Consider the following 15,326-nt stretch of genomic DNA (forward strand, 5'->3'; position numbering starts at 1 on the left):
GTTTGCTAATAACCTAATTAAAAAAATATTTTTATCTTGTGTACTATGGAGGGAGTATATGCAGTGAGTCCTGACACTTGCAGGTTGCTACAGCATTTTTTCTGTTTTTATCTGTATGTTAACCTCGGCAGTGTGCAAACTGCATAGTGTGAACAAGTGTTAGTGTAGTGCTGGCTATTTCTTTGGACAACATGTCAAAAATGTAAATAAATGCCAGTAACACAAGTAAAACATGTCTGCTTTCTTCCAAAAACAGCGCCACTCCTGTCCTCAGGTTGTGTGTGGTATTACAGCTCAGCTCCATTCACTTCAATGGAGTTGTAATATCACATACAACCTGAGGACAAGGAAGAAAGCAGCTATGTTTTTCTAATCTTGGATAGCCCCTTCTTAAAAAAACCTGTCACTTCCCAAAGATATGGATAAGGATATATTTTTATAAACCGGCTAGTGATGTTAGTTGTAATGACGCCAGTGCTAGTCCATCACACAGATGTGACGTTGATACCTACTTGTTTGTGTGGCTGGCTGTGCTCCCCAAAGGTCGGTAACCTGCCAGGATGTGATGGGTCCCTTGGGTTCTTGTCACAGCAACCCTGAGTGGCAACTGACCCACCTGAACTGTCGGTACCACCACCCACAGAAAAGGGGAAAAATAACCCAAGCTGTGCAGTGCTGTGTGTATAGGTGTCGGTGCAGATTGAAGGTGACAGAGTCCCGGTAGTATAAAAAACATAACAGCTTTACTGTCAGACTTTGCAATAGAACAGTACACGTTTTCACAAGTAGATAAATCTTTACACACTGGAGTGCTTGACCTTTGTGCTGAAGGAGATGCTTGAGAGTAGTAAGAGAGAGAGAGGTAGTTGTAGCAGTGCTTGTGTACAGTGGAGTGGAGTAGAGGAGTTGGTCAGAGGAGCCCCAACCCAGTGTAGCAATGTACTCTGACAGAACCTGGAGAGCTCTTCAATAGTGAAGTGTAACTTGTGTATAGACTTTGGTCTGATCCACCTTCTGCCCCCCTGATAACGTCTAACCTGTCCCAGTGGGGTAGTACAAGCCCCAGCTGTGGTTATATGGGTGTAGCTAGGTGTCCCCGGTGTACCAGTTACTTGCACTGCACGATAGGATACGTAGGCCTTCTGTACTGGCTGCTTTGTCCTATCAAGGCTAGTTCCTCTGTAGTCAGGATACTGCCCTGCTCTTTATAGATGTGTTCCTGGCGGGGGTCAGGACGTTTCTTAGTTACCTCTCCCTTTAGTGTGCTTAGCACTGCATACTAGGTATAGTAGTCGTAGTGAAAGAACTGTTGGTCTGTAACTGCATCTGTACACCAAGGTGACTAGACTCAATTGACCTACATGCTAACGCCTCCTACAGGCGGTGAGTGTGTGAGAGTGAGAACATCCTATTGGTCAGCACAGAACACATGGTATAACAAAAACATTAACCCATTACTACCTTCAGCTGTGCATATAAGAACATACTAGTATAAGAAGCACTGACACCTAGTGGTGAACCTTCAGAATACCTCATCACTACTTTAACCTGAAAGAAAAAGGCTTTTTTAACAGGTGCACAGGAGAGACAAAAAATTGCTTCTTGTAAACAACAGGTTAATGGAGTTATCCAGGCTTATTAAAAAACAAAATGCCAGTTTTTTTTCCACAACCAGCACCACTCTTGTCTTCAGTTTGGATGTGGTATTGCAGATCGGTTCCATTGAAGTAAATAGACCTTATTTGCAATCTAAACACCCAAACTGGAGACAAGAGTCACGCTGTTTCTGGAAGAATGTGTTATTGACTCTGTATAATCCCTAAAACACAAAGGCTGTAGTCTGATACCATCTGCGTATTTTCTGTATACAAACAACTAAAAAAATTAAATAAAGGGGTAGTTCAGCAAAAACCTCTTTCTTTCAAATCAACAGGTGCCAGAGATTTGTAATATACTTGTATTAAAAAAAAAAACCCTGAAGTCTCCTAGTACTTCTCAGCTGCTGTAAGTCAGTAGGAAATTGTATTCTTTCCAGTCTGGACTGCAGGAGAGGTTTTCTCTGGGGATTTGCTGCTGCTCTGGACAGTTTCTGGCATGGTCAGAGGTGGCAGCAGAGAGCACTGTGTCAGACTGGAAAAAATATACCACTTCCTGCAGGACATACAGCAGCTGATAAGCATTGGAAGACTGTAGATTTTTTTTTTCTAGTAGAGGTAATTTGCAAATCTTTGGCACTTTCTGGCAGCATTTGAAAGAAATTTTTTTTCGTTTTTTGCTGAACTACTCTTTAACCCCTTAGCGACCCATGACGTATCTGATATGTCATGGTGCCGCGGGGGGTGTTCAGAGCGGGGTCCCGCCGGGACCCCGCTCTGAACGGCGCTGATCCCGGCTGACGTGCAGCCGGGCAGTGCCTCTATTAGCCGGCGCGGGTCCCGTTGCCGCATCGGCTAATTAAGCCTCTTAAGTGCAGCTGTCAAGCCTGACAGCTGCACTTAGAGGCTTTGATCCGTGCATCCCTGGTGTCTAGTGGGATGGATCTCCCCCCTGCGATGCAATCGCGGGGGGGAGATCCGTTCTTCTGCCCGTGCCAGGCCTCAGCGTCGGAATGACGCTGATCCCAGCTCGGCAATAGATTGCTATGGCCTGCAGCAGGCCATAGCAATCTATCACCGATCTGATGGATCTTTGCTGTGTATATACTCAGCATTGATCTCTATGAGAGATAAGTGCTGTCTATATACAAGTCCCCCAGGGGGGCTTCTAGTTAAAGTAAAAATAAATTAATTAATAAAAAATCCCCTCCCCTATTAAAAGTCCAAATCACCCCCCTTTTCCCATTTTATAAATAAAAATAAATAAAACATGTTTGGTATCGCCGCGTGCGTAATCGCCCGAACTATTAATTAATCACATTCCTGATCTCACACGGTAAATGGTGTAAGCGCAAAAAAATTCCAAAGTGCAAAATTGCGCATTTTTGGTCGCATCAAATCCAGAAAAAATGTAATAAAAGTGATCAAAAAGTTGTATATGCGCAATCAAGGTATCGATAGAAAGAACACATCATGGCGCAAAAAATGACACCTGACACAGCCCCATAGACCAAAGGATAAAAGCGCTATAAGCCTGGGAATGGAGCGATTTTAAGGAACATATATTTGTTAACAATGGTTTGAATTTTTTACAAGCCATCAAATAAAATAAAAGTTATACATGTTATATATCTTTGTAATCGTAACAACTTAAGGAACATGCATAACAAGTCAGTTTTACCATAGGGCGAACGGCGTAAATGCAAAACTCCCCGAAATCAAAACAAATTCCTTTTTTTTTTTTTTTTCAATTTGACAGCGCAAATGATTTTTTTCCTCTTTCTCAGCATATGTTATGGAAAAATAATGCCTGTCATTGCAAAGTACAATTGGTTTTGCAAAAAATAAGGGCTCATGTGGGTCTCTAGGTGAAAAAATGCAAGCGCTATGGACTTTTAAACATAAAGTGGAAAAAAACTAAAGTGCAAAAACGAAAATTGGCTTTGACCTTAAGGGGTTAAGAAATAACATCAGCATTTTTTTTTTATTAGATGCATTGGAGGAACAAAATCATGTATGTGCACATAGTCTGGACAGAGCCTACATCTATTACATAAGCGATCTACTGCAGATATAATTGTACCCAGAATATTATTATACTGAATATCCTGTTAATAGTAATAAATCAGGGTGTAACCGTTTCAGGTTTATATAGAATGCGGGTATACCCTCCAGGTATAAATCTCTATAACACGTGAGCCTTTGCTGTATCGCATATCCATCAGTGATCAGCACTGCCGGTGGCGTTGTCACTCCTTCATGATACCCAACCCAATCCTGTAATATATTGATCTCGTGCCGTCCTGTCTTCACTTACTGGTGTGCTATGCAGAAATAAATTCCATACATTGCTCTTATTATAGTCCTATGCGGAACCTGCTGCACCTGATGAATATGTACTGATATACATGCACAGCCAACTTCCTTGTGGAACCAGACATTGCACAGAAATAAAGCTTTCATACGCTATCAGGGCCGGACTGACCGTCTGGTAGTTAGGGCATAAGCCAGATGGGCCGTTGTGCTAAATGAGCCAGTCCATGAACACTTTGCCTGCTGGCTTTTCCCTTAGCACAGCACCCTCCTTGCACTTCATAACATAGTAAGTCATTGGTTGAAGAAAGCTGTATAGTTCAGACAGCACCATGCAGGAGAGGAGCCAGCCATCAGATTCCTTTCCTGAATCCAGCCTGCCCCATACCCTTTATCTACAACAGGGGTGTCAAACTCAGGCCCTCCATCTTGCCTGGACAGTCAAAGCTTTAGCCCCCTAACACGGACCCTCCTGGTGCCCTTCCCAGCTCAGGCCCTCAGCAGCCCCCTAACGCTCACCCTCCAGCTGCCTTTTCTAACCTAGGCCCACAGCAGTCCCCTTACGCGGACCCTCCATTTGCCTTTCCCAGCTAAGGCCCAACCCCCTAACACTGACGCTCCAGACGCCCTTCCTAGCCCAAGCCCACAGCAGCCTTCTAATGCAAATCCTCCTTGTGCCCTTCCCACACCAGGCCCGCCCCAGCCCCCTAACACGGACCCTCCCGTCTCCCTTCTCAGCCCAGGCCCACCCCAGCCCCCTAACGTGGACCCTTCCTGTGCCCTTCCCAACCCAGGCCCGCCCCAGCTTCCTAACATGGACCCTCCCATGTCCCTTCCCAGCTCAGGCCCACCCTAGCCCCTTAAGGCGGACCCTCCCTTTGCACTTCCCAGTTTTTGCAGTCCGTTTAACAGATCAGTTTTTTAAATGGTTACTTTTAACTTACACGAAAACATGGTCAGCCACGCTTTTGTGTAAGCTATAAAAAAAGGGGGGGGGGACGCATCCGTTTTGTTGTGTTTTTTTTTTTTTTTTTAATAGCCAAAGTCAATGGAAAGACAGATCCAAATGGATTACACTCAATTGCATAAATTTTTGCAGCAGTTTTTTCATCGTTTACATTAAACGGACTGCAGTGTGAACCCCCCCATCTTGGAATTTCACCCCATCTATTCCAGGATATATTGGAAAATACGGCTCCTATAATTAATATCCTGTCGCCTCTATTTACACAGCGCCCAAATGTTGTGCAATCACGGATTGTTTAGTTATGTGGCCGCTCGTATTGTCTTAGTGTCTCATTGTGTGTTTAGCAGTTTATATGACACTACGCCTGGAGTTTGCATATTATATGTTAGCTCAAGCGTTTTGTTGCTTTATTATATACAAAAAGGAAAAAAAAGTTTTTACTTGAGATTTTATACTTATTTTATACACAGGGTGGTCCAAAAGTAGGTGGACAGTGTGTGTAATAGGGTTATGAAGAAGGGGGAGATTTTTCAGACATGGTGTAAAGTGAAACTGGCTCAGTTGCCCCTAGCAACCAATCAGATTCCACCTTTCATTTTCCAAAGAGTCTGTGAGGAATGAAAGGTGGAATCTGATTGGTTGCTAGGGGCAACTGAGCCAGTTTCACTTTACACTATGCTTGATAAATCTCCCCCATGGTGTAAAGTAAAAATGGCTCAGTTGCCCCTGGCAACCAATCAGATTCCACTTCTCTTTCCTCACAGACTCTTCGGAAAATAAAAGGTGGAATCTGGTTGCTAGAAGCAACTGAGCCAGTTTCACAGATCCACCTACTTTTGCACCACCCTGTATATTATATATATTTGTTCTTTTAGAATTGTATTACTACACAAATACAGTGGACGCATGTTTGTTCCTTATTTTTACTTTTCTGACATTTCTGATCTGTTTGTTGCTTAGATATAGACGGGTGAGTAACCTTAAAGGGGTTATCCAGCGCTACAAAAACATGGCCACTTTTTCTTTCAAATAAACTTGTTAAATAAATTTGTTAATGACTTCTGCTTAAAAAATTCCAGTCTTCCAATACCTATCAGCTGCTGTATGTCCTGCAGGAAGTGGTGCATTCTTTCCAGTCTGACACAGCGCTCTCTGCTGCCACCTCTGTCCATGTCAGGAACTGTTCAGAGCAGGAGAGATTTTCTAGGTGGATTTGCTACAATTTTTACTCCCTGGAGTATCCCTTTAAAGTGTCCTTATCATGAAAAAAAACAAATACTTTTGACAAGCTAAGCGTGCTTGTTTAGGGGGTTCTCGCCCCATCTCAATTGTCACTGCACAAGATTGATTCTAGGAAAGTGTATAAAGCTAGATCTGAGTGAGAGAGGAAGAGAAGCGCCTGACTGAGAGCTTCTCCCAGTGTGTGTGTGTGTGGGGGGGAGGGGGGGTCCGAACACTCAAAGGAACAGTTTTTGATGAGTCTCAAAAGTTTTTTTTCAAATGACAGATAGACTTTTTGAGTTCATAATAAAGATGAGAAGCAGAGACAGGTGTTACAGAAGGAGACGGCTATGATGGTGATGTCTTCCTTCTTCTCTTTTAGGATACTTTAAGTTTTCCTTCAACCCCGTTGGATAGGCCCGGTGTTGGAGTCACATCTGACTGTGACAGTCTTCTGGAAGAGTCCCATAGGAAATAGTTTTTTTTTGTTTTTTTTCGGAGGCTGCTTGGCCCTCAGTCAAGTATATGGTGGCCCAAAGTTTTACAAGTTTTGGCACAGACTGTGCTCATCTATAAATTACTCCCAGCCTGTCACCTCCACCCAACAAGACAAACTGGAGCTCAGCTGAGGCTGTAATCGCTCTCACTATGTCAACAAGGCAGGGAACACTGACAGGTGGGTAGGGAGATGGCTGGCACCTCCTGACACAATGTCATTCCAAAGACACTCAGGATAGCTTATTTAAAGGGACCCCGGCCCAAACTGATCGAGGGCGTCGACGTCCAGATGCACAATATGAATGGGACCCCATCTGCCCTGAGCTATGTATAATACTGACCTCTAAAGGGATCCAGAGGCAAGGTACTACTAGTACCTGTGCATCTACTATAGCTAGGTCTTAAAATGGTTATTGAGCACTACAACAAAATGGTCACTTTGTTCCAGAGACAGCCCCACTCTTGTCTCCAGCTTAGACGGGGTTTTGCTGCTCAGTTCCATTAAAGTGAATGGAGCTTAAAGGGGTTATGCAGCGCTACAAAAACATGGCCACTTTTCCCCCTAATTTTGTCTCCAGTTCAGGTGCAGTCTGCTTTACTTCAATGGAACTAAGTTTCAAAACCCCACCCAAACTGGAGACAACAGTAGGTGGAAAGCAGCCATGTTTTTGTAGCGCTGGATAACCCCCTTTAATTGTAAACTGCACCTGAACTGGAGATAAGAGTCGTGTTGTGTCTAAAAGAAAGTGGCCATGTTTTTGTAGCACTGGATAACCCCTTTAAATGGGTTGTCTGACAATGAAAAGTATTTGTAAAATATTGGTAAATACGATGATATTACAACCTTTCTGTGGTCTTTCGTGCTTTTCTTTTGCTTTTAGTGTAAACTCTAGGCACTATTGTCTTCAACCTGTAATAGTCTTCCTTTACTCTTTGTACAGGACACTTTAACCCTTTAAGGACGCGGCCAATTTAGTTTTTCCTCGTGTTTGAAAGGCCATAGCGTTTGCATTTTTTCACCACATGAGCCCTTATATTTTGCTTCGCTATTTGGTCCTTTCAATTTTAGACTTCACTTTTCCATACAATTTGCTGTGAAACCGGGAAAAACTTTTTTGGCCTGGTAAAATTGAACAGAAACAGGAAAAATGCAACTTTTTAAATTTTTTTTGTGGGGCTTCGTGTTTACCCCGTTCGCCCTATGGTAAAACTGACATGTTATCTCTATTCCTCAAGTCAGTATGATTATAACAATAGGCAACTTATATAAATTTTATTTTATTTGATGGCTTTTAAAAAATAAAAGCCTTTAGAAAAAAAATGTTCCTTAAATTGCTCTATAACTATCCTTATAACGCTTTTATCCTTTTGTTATGGGGCTATGTGAGATGTCATTTTTTGTGCCATGATCTGTACTTTCTATCCGTATTTTGCTTGCGTATATGCGACTTTTTGATCACTTTTTATTACAATTTTTCTGGATTTGATGTGACAAAAAAATCTGCCATTTTGCATTTTGGAATTTTTATGCATTTACGCTGTTTACCGTGTAAGATCAGGAATGTGATACTATAATAGTTTGGGCGATTTTGAATGCGGCGATACCAAATATGTTTCTTTTTTTATTTATTTATTTTTATCTACACAATGGGAAAAGGGGCCTGATTTACTCTTTTACTATGGCATACGATATTTTTTATTAATGAAAAAACATGTATTTTTTTACACACACTGTAATTTAAAGTCCCTGTAGGAAACTTCTACAATCACAGCACTGATCTCTCATCTGGATTAATACAGTACATATGTACTGCATTGATCCATGAGACCAGTGCTCGATTACAACCGGCTCCACTGTAATCGAGTGCCGAGCCGGGATCAGCACCATTGCGGTGCTGACTGCAGCCCCGGACAGAAACATGGATAGCCCCTCTGTGATTGCCCCTCTGTGATAAGTGGGGGCAATCCATCCAATAGATCATCCACATGGATCAGGTTTTATAGGCATTTAAATGCAGCTGTCAGTTTTGACAGCTGCATTAAAGCGTTTAATTAACTGGGCATGGTGATAGGCCAGCGCCTGCATATAGCCACAGTCCCCGTCCACTAATAGCAGCCGGGATTGCAGTGGTTCACATCGGGTCTTAGCGTGACCCCTCTCTAAACCCCTCTAAGGGCATGATGACGTACGAGTATGTCATCAGTTCTTAAAGAGTTAAAGGGGTACTCCAGTGAAAAATGAAAGTTCCAGCAAAAATCTTTTTCTTTTAAATAAACTGGTTTTAGAAAGTTATATAGATTTGTAAATTACTTCTATTTAAAAAGTTAAATCTTTCAGTACTTACCAGCTGCTGTATGTCCTGCAGGAAGTGGTGTATTTTTGCCAGTCTGACACAGTGCTCTCTGCTGCCACCTCTGTCCATCTCAGGAACTGTCCAGAGCATGAAAGGTTTTCCATGGGGATTTGCTACTGCTCTGGACAGTTCCTGATAGGACTGTGTCAGATTGGAAAGAATACACATACGCTGATAAGTACTGTAAGACTTAACATTTTTAAATAGAAGTCATTTACAAATTTATATTTGCCAGAAATTATATAAGTCAGGAAATCAGCCATCTCTATCTTCCCACCATGTGGAAAGGGAGTCTAATCAAGATAGTATAGGTGGAGTGAGAAAGAGTCAGCTAAATTCCCGACTAGAGTGTCTAGCAGAAACAGGAAGTCCATTAAAGAAAATACACAAAATGGGACAAAAAGAAGCAGATAATTTGCATCAAAAGAAAAAAAATAACTTTACTACAGTGGTGCCTTGGCTTACGAGCATAATGCGTTCCGGTACCGTGCTTGTAATCCAAATCACTCTTAAACTAAAGCAAATTTTCCCATAAGAAATCACTGATATGCAGATAATTGGTTCCACACCCCAAAAATAATGATTTTTTTTTATTCTGAATAACATGTAAAACAAATGAAACAAACATTTAGAAGGCTGGTTATGTGATATTAAAAGTTACTGTACAGTATAGCAATCAGCATGTAGAGTATAATGTATAGTAACTGTATAACCCTGATAACACAGCAGCAGTTTGTAGATACAGGATGGAACTGCAGATCCCCATAATGCAGTAGTGTAGTACAACAGGCTAGAATAGAGAAGTAGGGCTGTTGTCAAATGTCTGTGTGGTCACATGACCACAATGGGGAGGGGTGTGTTCAGCATGGACCAATCAGGAAGTAAGAACCACAGGAGCAGTACATATGTGGGCACAGTATAGCAGCACTCTCTGTCTGGGGAGAGAGGGGTTACAGCTATGAAGAGATTACCTCCACAGTCCTGTCCCCTGATGCAAGCCCCAGCCTGAAGTGGATCTGCTGGGATTTGAAAGATGAGGGAGACTTTCTGGGTCAGAGTACAGGGCTGTAGACCCCGTTATGCAGACTATACCCCTCCCCCACTCCCGCTCCCACCTAGTACTTGGAGCTTAAACCAAGTTACAATTTTGAAAAATTCTTGCAAAACGTTCTCAATCCAAATTAATCCGGTAATCAAATGCAGAACGATTGGACTCGAGCATGCTCCAGTTGTGCCCATCTCTAACATGCATTCCTGGCCTGGCTGAGTGTATCGTCTCCATTGTCCATTGGGCAGTGAGTCATTACCCGTTAGGAGATAAAGATGGGGAAATTTCCACCATGATCCTTCTTCGCCTAGAGGAGAGCCAGGACAACCAATTGCCGTGTCTTCCTGAAGATAAGACATCCTACAAAAAGAAGACATCCCAACTAGCCTAAAATAAGGCACAGTCCGAAAGTTAGGTCCCCCCTGAAGGTAATGAAGTTAAGGCTGCTAACCCCTCACCTCGCGACTCACCTAATCCCCTTGTGAACCTTGACAGCCGGCGCCGCAGGCATACTGGTCCCCACGTCATGCTGCACATCTCGATGTCTCACCGCTGCACGTCCCACCATCACACATACCGACATCCCACCGCATGTCCTGCCACATGCTCCTGGTCCCGCTGCTACTGCGCTCCTAGAGGACATTGGTGAGTATACTGGGGGGGTTCCGTGGGGAGAGCCGGGGGGAAGGCCAGGGGTAGAGAGGGAGGGAAAGGCAAGGGGGAGAGCTGGGGGAAGGCCAGGGGTAGAGAGGGACGGAAAGGCAAGGGGGATAGCTGGGGGAAGGCCAGGGGTAGAGAGGGAGGGAAAGGCAAGGGAGAGAGCTGGGGGAAGGACAGGGGTAGAGAGGGAGGGAAAGGCAAGGGAGAGAGCCGGGGGAAGGCCAGGGGTAGAGAGGGAGGGAAAGGCAAGGGAGAGAGACGGGGGAAGGCCAGGGGTAGAGAGGGAGGGAAAGGCAAGGGGGATAGCTGGGGGAAGGCCAGGGGTAGAGAGGGAGGGAAAGGCAAGGGGGAGAGCTAGGAGGGAGAGCTGGGGGGGAAGGACAAAAGAAGAGCGGGAGGGGGGGGAGAGCTGGGGGGAAGGACAGGGGTAGAGCCGGGGGAGGACGGGGGAAAGGACGGGGAGAGTGAAATAAGACATCTTCTGAAAATAAAACATAGAGCCTCTTTGGGAGCAAAAATGAATATAAACCACTGCCTTATTTTTGGGGAAATGGTAGGTGGCCACCAGTCCTACCAAAATACTCAGGTTCATCCAACTTTCATCTAATGTATATGGCCAACTGAACAATTCCAAAAACTTGGCACTCCCCTCATTCACACAACCCCTTTAAGTCCTTGACCTCAATTTGAACAACTTACCCGCACATTGCTATATGACAATATGTAAGATTACACAATATATGACACAATCATCATTGCTAAACCCTATCTCCCGGCATGTTCTCCCAGCCATGGCCAACACCAGATCTTGCACCTATTCGAGCCTGGCACCCTGACCCGATTGCAAAACCTGCAACCCCCGAGACACATGGGTGGTGTCCAGGACACAGCTAGCAGCCGGCTGCTCCAAACTTTGCACAACAGCCAAACATTTGCATAGGATAATGTCATCTGGCCCCGGAGAGACAGGAAACAAGCAACTCCAACAATTAACCTTCGTAAAATCGTGTTTATTATAGTAACAAACACTTCCTGATCCTTATGTCCCTCCGAGGCATCGAACATATCCTGCTGCAGAGGGCGAGATGCAAATGGTAAGTGCGAGCGCAGCTGCCAAGCACCGAAGAAGAGCAAAACTCAACGCAAGTAGTGATTTATGTAGAATTAGAAAGGGGAACCATGTAGAAGAGAGGGGAACCATTGCTGGGCTCCCATTATGGCACCAAAATTTGTCGTGATTTGGTTGGTATTGGTACCTGGTATCTGGTTGGTATTTATTTCCCTCTCTGCCCCCTTTTATCCAGGCCAATTCTTCATCTCTGTTGAGGGGAGTACTACATACTGCAACTTCTTCAGCATAATCTTTGGTAAAAAAAAAAAAAAAATCATACTCACCTGCCCTGACACACGGTGCCTGCCGCTTGTTCTTGCGATAAAGACTGCCACTGGCTGTGATTGGTCAGAGTATCGGGCAGTTTCTAAATGGATGAGACATGACACTAGACGCAACAAAAAGTATCGTTGAGTAGAAACCGTTGGAACAGCAGCGGTGGGGGATCAGGGCAGGTGAGTATGATTAACTTTTTTATTTTTGCTGCCCTTTGATGCAGTAATTTTTTTCATTTTTTTTTCCATTAACCACCAACAAATCCAATGCCAAAAACACATCTGTTTTTTAAATGGTTACTTTTAACATACACAAAATTAAGGTCAACGCTATCAATAGTTGATAATTGTACTTGTTGATGCACTAGCACTTTATATTACTATGATCAGTCCCAATAGCATGGCCTCTCGTCTTCCCAAGTCTTGTTTTTAAAGGAGTACTCCGGGGAAAATCTTTTTCTTTCAAATCAACTGTTTTTAGAAAGTTAAATAGATTTGTATATTACTTCTATTTAAAAATGTTAAGTCTTCCAGTACTTATAAGCTGCTGTATATCCTGCAGGAAGTGGTGTATTCTTTCCAGTCTGACATAGTGCTCTCTGCTGCCACCTCTGTCCATGTCAGGAACTCTCCAGAGCAACAGCAAATTCCTATAGAAAACCTCTCTAGCTCTGGACAGTTCCTGACATTGACAGAGGTGGCAGCAGAGAGTACTGTGTCAGACTGGAAAGAATACACTACCTCCTGCAGGACATACAGCAGCTGATAAGAACAGGAAGACTGGAGATTTTTAAATAGAAGTAAATACAAATCTGTATAACTTTCTGACACCAGTTGATTCGAAAGAGAAATTTTTTTGCCGGAGTTCCCCTTTAATGTTGTATTTTGTGACGTGTACAATAAAGTTTTTCATATTACTATCAAGTGGATGCTATTTCATTTACTTTGGGATACCTGATATTCTTTGTAGGTGTAGCTATTCATATTTGGCTATCATATATACCGAGTGTACAGGAGTTGTTTGATACAATAGTTCCTTGTGGAAGTGAAGATGCTCGGCTGCTATCACACGTTCTGCAAAATTGTCCGTGATTGCGGATCTGCGACCACGGACAATTTTAGTGGCCATTGAGTCTATTCAGAAATTCAAAAATAGGACATGTCATAACTAGGATGTGATTGCGGCACGGAATAGCCAATAGAAGCCTACAGGATCCATGTTTTTAACGGACATCATGGACGTGGATCAAATCAGAGTAAACTAGTAAAAAAAATATTTTTACCAATTAAACATTTTTTTGTGGATGCGGACGTGGATATGGATGCAATTACGGAGCACAGGGTATAGTGGACCTTTATGTAGGCTGGGAAAAAAGCTGAACGTGTGAATAAGGCCTAATACTATACGGAATACAAGCTGCACCACTGGGGATGTTAAATCTAAGTTATTGATTTTATTTTGTATGGAGGGAAAGTTGTGTATATCATTGTTATGTGACTGTTGGGACCTGTTACTGACGCACTATGGGTAAGGGGGAATCATTAGTTGGAATGAGACTATGTTGATGCCACTGCTCACTGCCACTTATTGGAGTTAGCATCCCTCCCCCTAGGTGGCAGTGAAGAGCAGTTTTTTTCTTTTGAGTCTCTTTTCTATTTTTTTTTCCTCTTAAGTCTTTCCTGATATGGTTTATGCCTGACATCCTCCACTATTTTTGTAGCCGTCTTTGGACCCATTCTATTTTATCAATATCCTTTTTTTAGGTGAGGTCTCCAGAACTGGACACAGTATTCCAGATGTGGTGTCACTAGAGCTCTATACAGCGGGATCACAATCTCCCTCTTCCTACTGGTTATACCTCTGGCTATACAGCCCAGCATTATATATATATATATATATATATATATATATATATATATAGCCCAGCATACCATTATATATGTATATATACAGCCCAGCATACCATTATATATATACAGCCCACCATACCATTATTTATACAGCCGAGCATGCCATTATATATATACAGCTCAGCATACCATTATATATATATACAGGCCAGCATACTATTATATATACAGGCCAATATACCATTATATATATACAGCCCAGCATATCATTATATATACAGCCGAACATACCATTATATATATATATATATATATATATATATATACAGACCACCATACCATTATATATACACAGCTCAGCTTACCATTACATATACAGCCCAATATACCATTATATATACAGCCCAGCATACCATTATATACTGTATATACAGCCCAGTACACCATTATATATATAGCCCAGCATACCATTATATATATACAGCCCAGCATACCAGCATACCATTATATATACATATATATACAGCCCAGCATACCATTATATATATATATATATATATATATATATATATATACAGCCCAGCATACCATTATATATACAGCCCAGCATACCATTATATACTGTATATACAGCCCAGTACACCATTATATATACAGCCCAGCATACCATTATATATATACAGCCCAGCATACCAGCATACCATTATATATACATATATATATACAGCCCAGCATACCATTATATATATATATATATATATATATATATATATATACAGCCCAGCATACCATTATATATACAGCCCAGCATACCATTATATATATACAGCTAAGCATACCATTGTATATACAGCCCAGCATACCATTATATATACAGCCCAGTTTACCATTATATATATACAGCTCAGCATCCATTGTACATACAGCCTAGCATACCATTATATATACAGCTCAGCATACCATTATATATATATATATATATATATATATATATATATACAGGCCAGCATACTATTATATATACAGGCCAATATACCATTATATATATACAGCCCAGCATATCATTATATGTACAGCCGAACATACCATTATATATATATATATATATATATATATATATATACACAGACCACCATAACATTATATATACACAGCTCAGCTTACCATTACATATACAGCCCAATATACCATTATATATACAGCCCAGCATACCATTATATATATACAGCCCAGTACACCATTATATATATAGGCCAGCATACCATTATATATTTACAGCCCAGCATACCATTATATATACAGCCCAGCATACCATTATATATACAGCCCAGCATACCATTATAAATATACAGCTAAGCATACCATTGTATATACAGCCCAGCATACCATTATATATACAGCCCAGTATACCATTATATATATACAGCTCAGCA

Source organism: Dendropsophus ebraccatus, chromosome 4, assembly GCF_027789765.1.
Source record: "Dendropsophus ebraccatus isolate aDenEbr1 chromosome 4, aDenEbr1.pat, whole genome shotgun sequence".
In the NCBI taxonomy this organism is placed as follows: domain Eukaryota; kingdom Metazoa; phylum Chordata; class Amphibia; order Anura; family Hylidae; genus Dendropsophus; species Dendropsophus ebraccatus.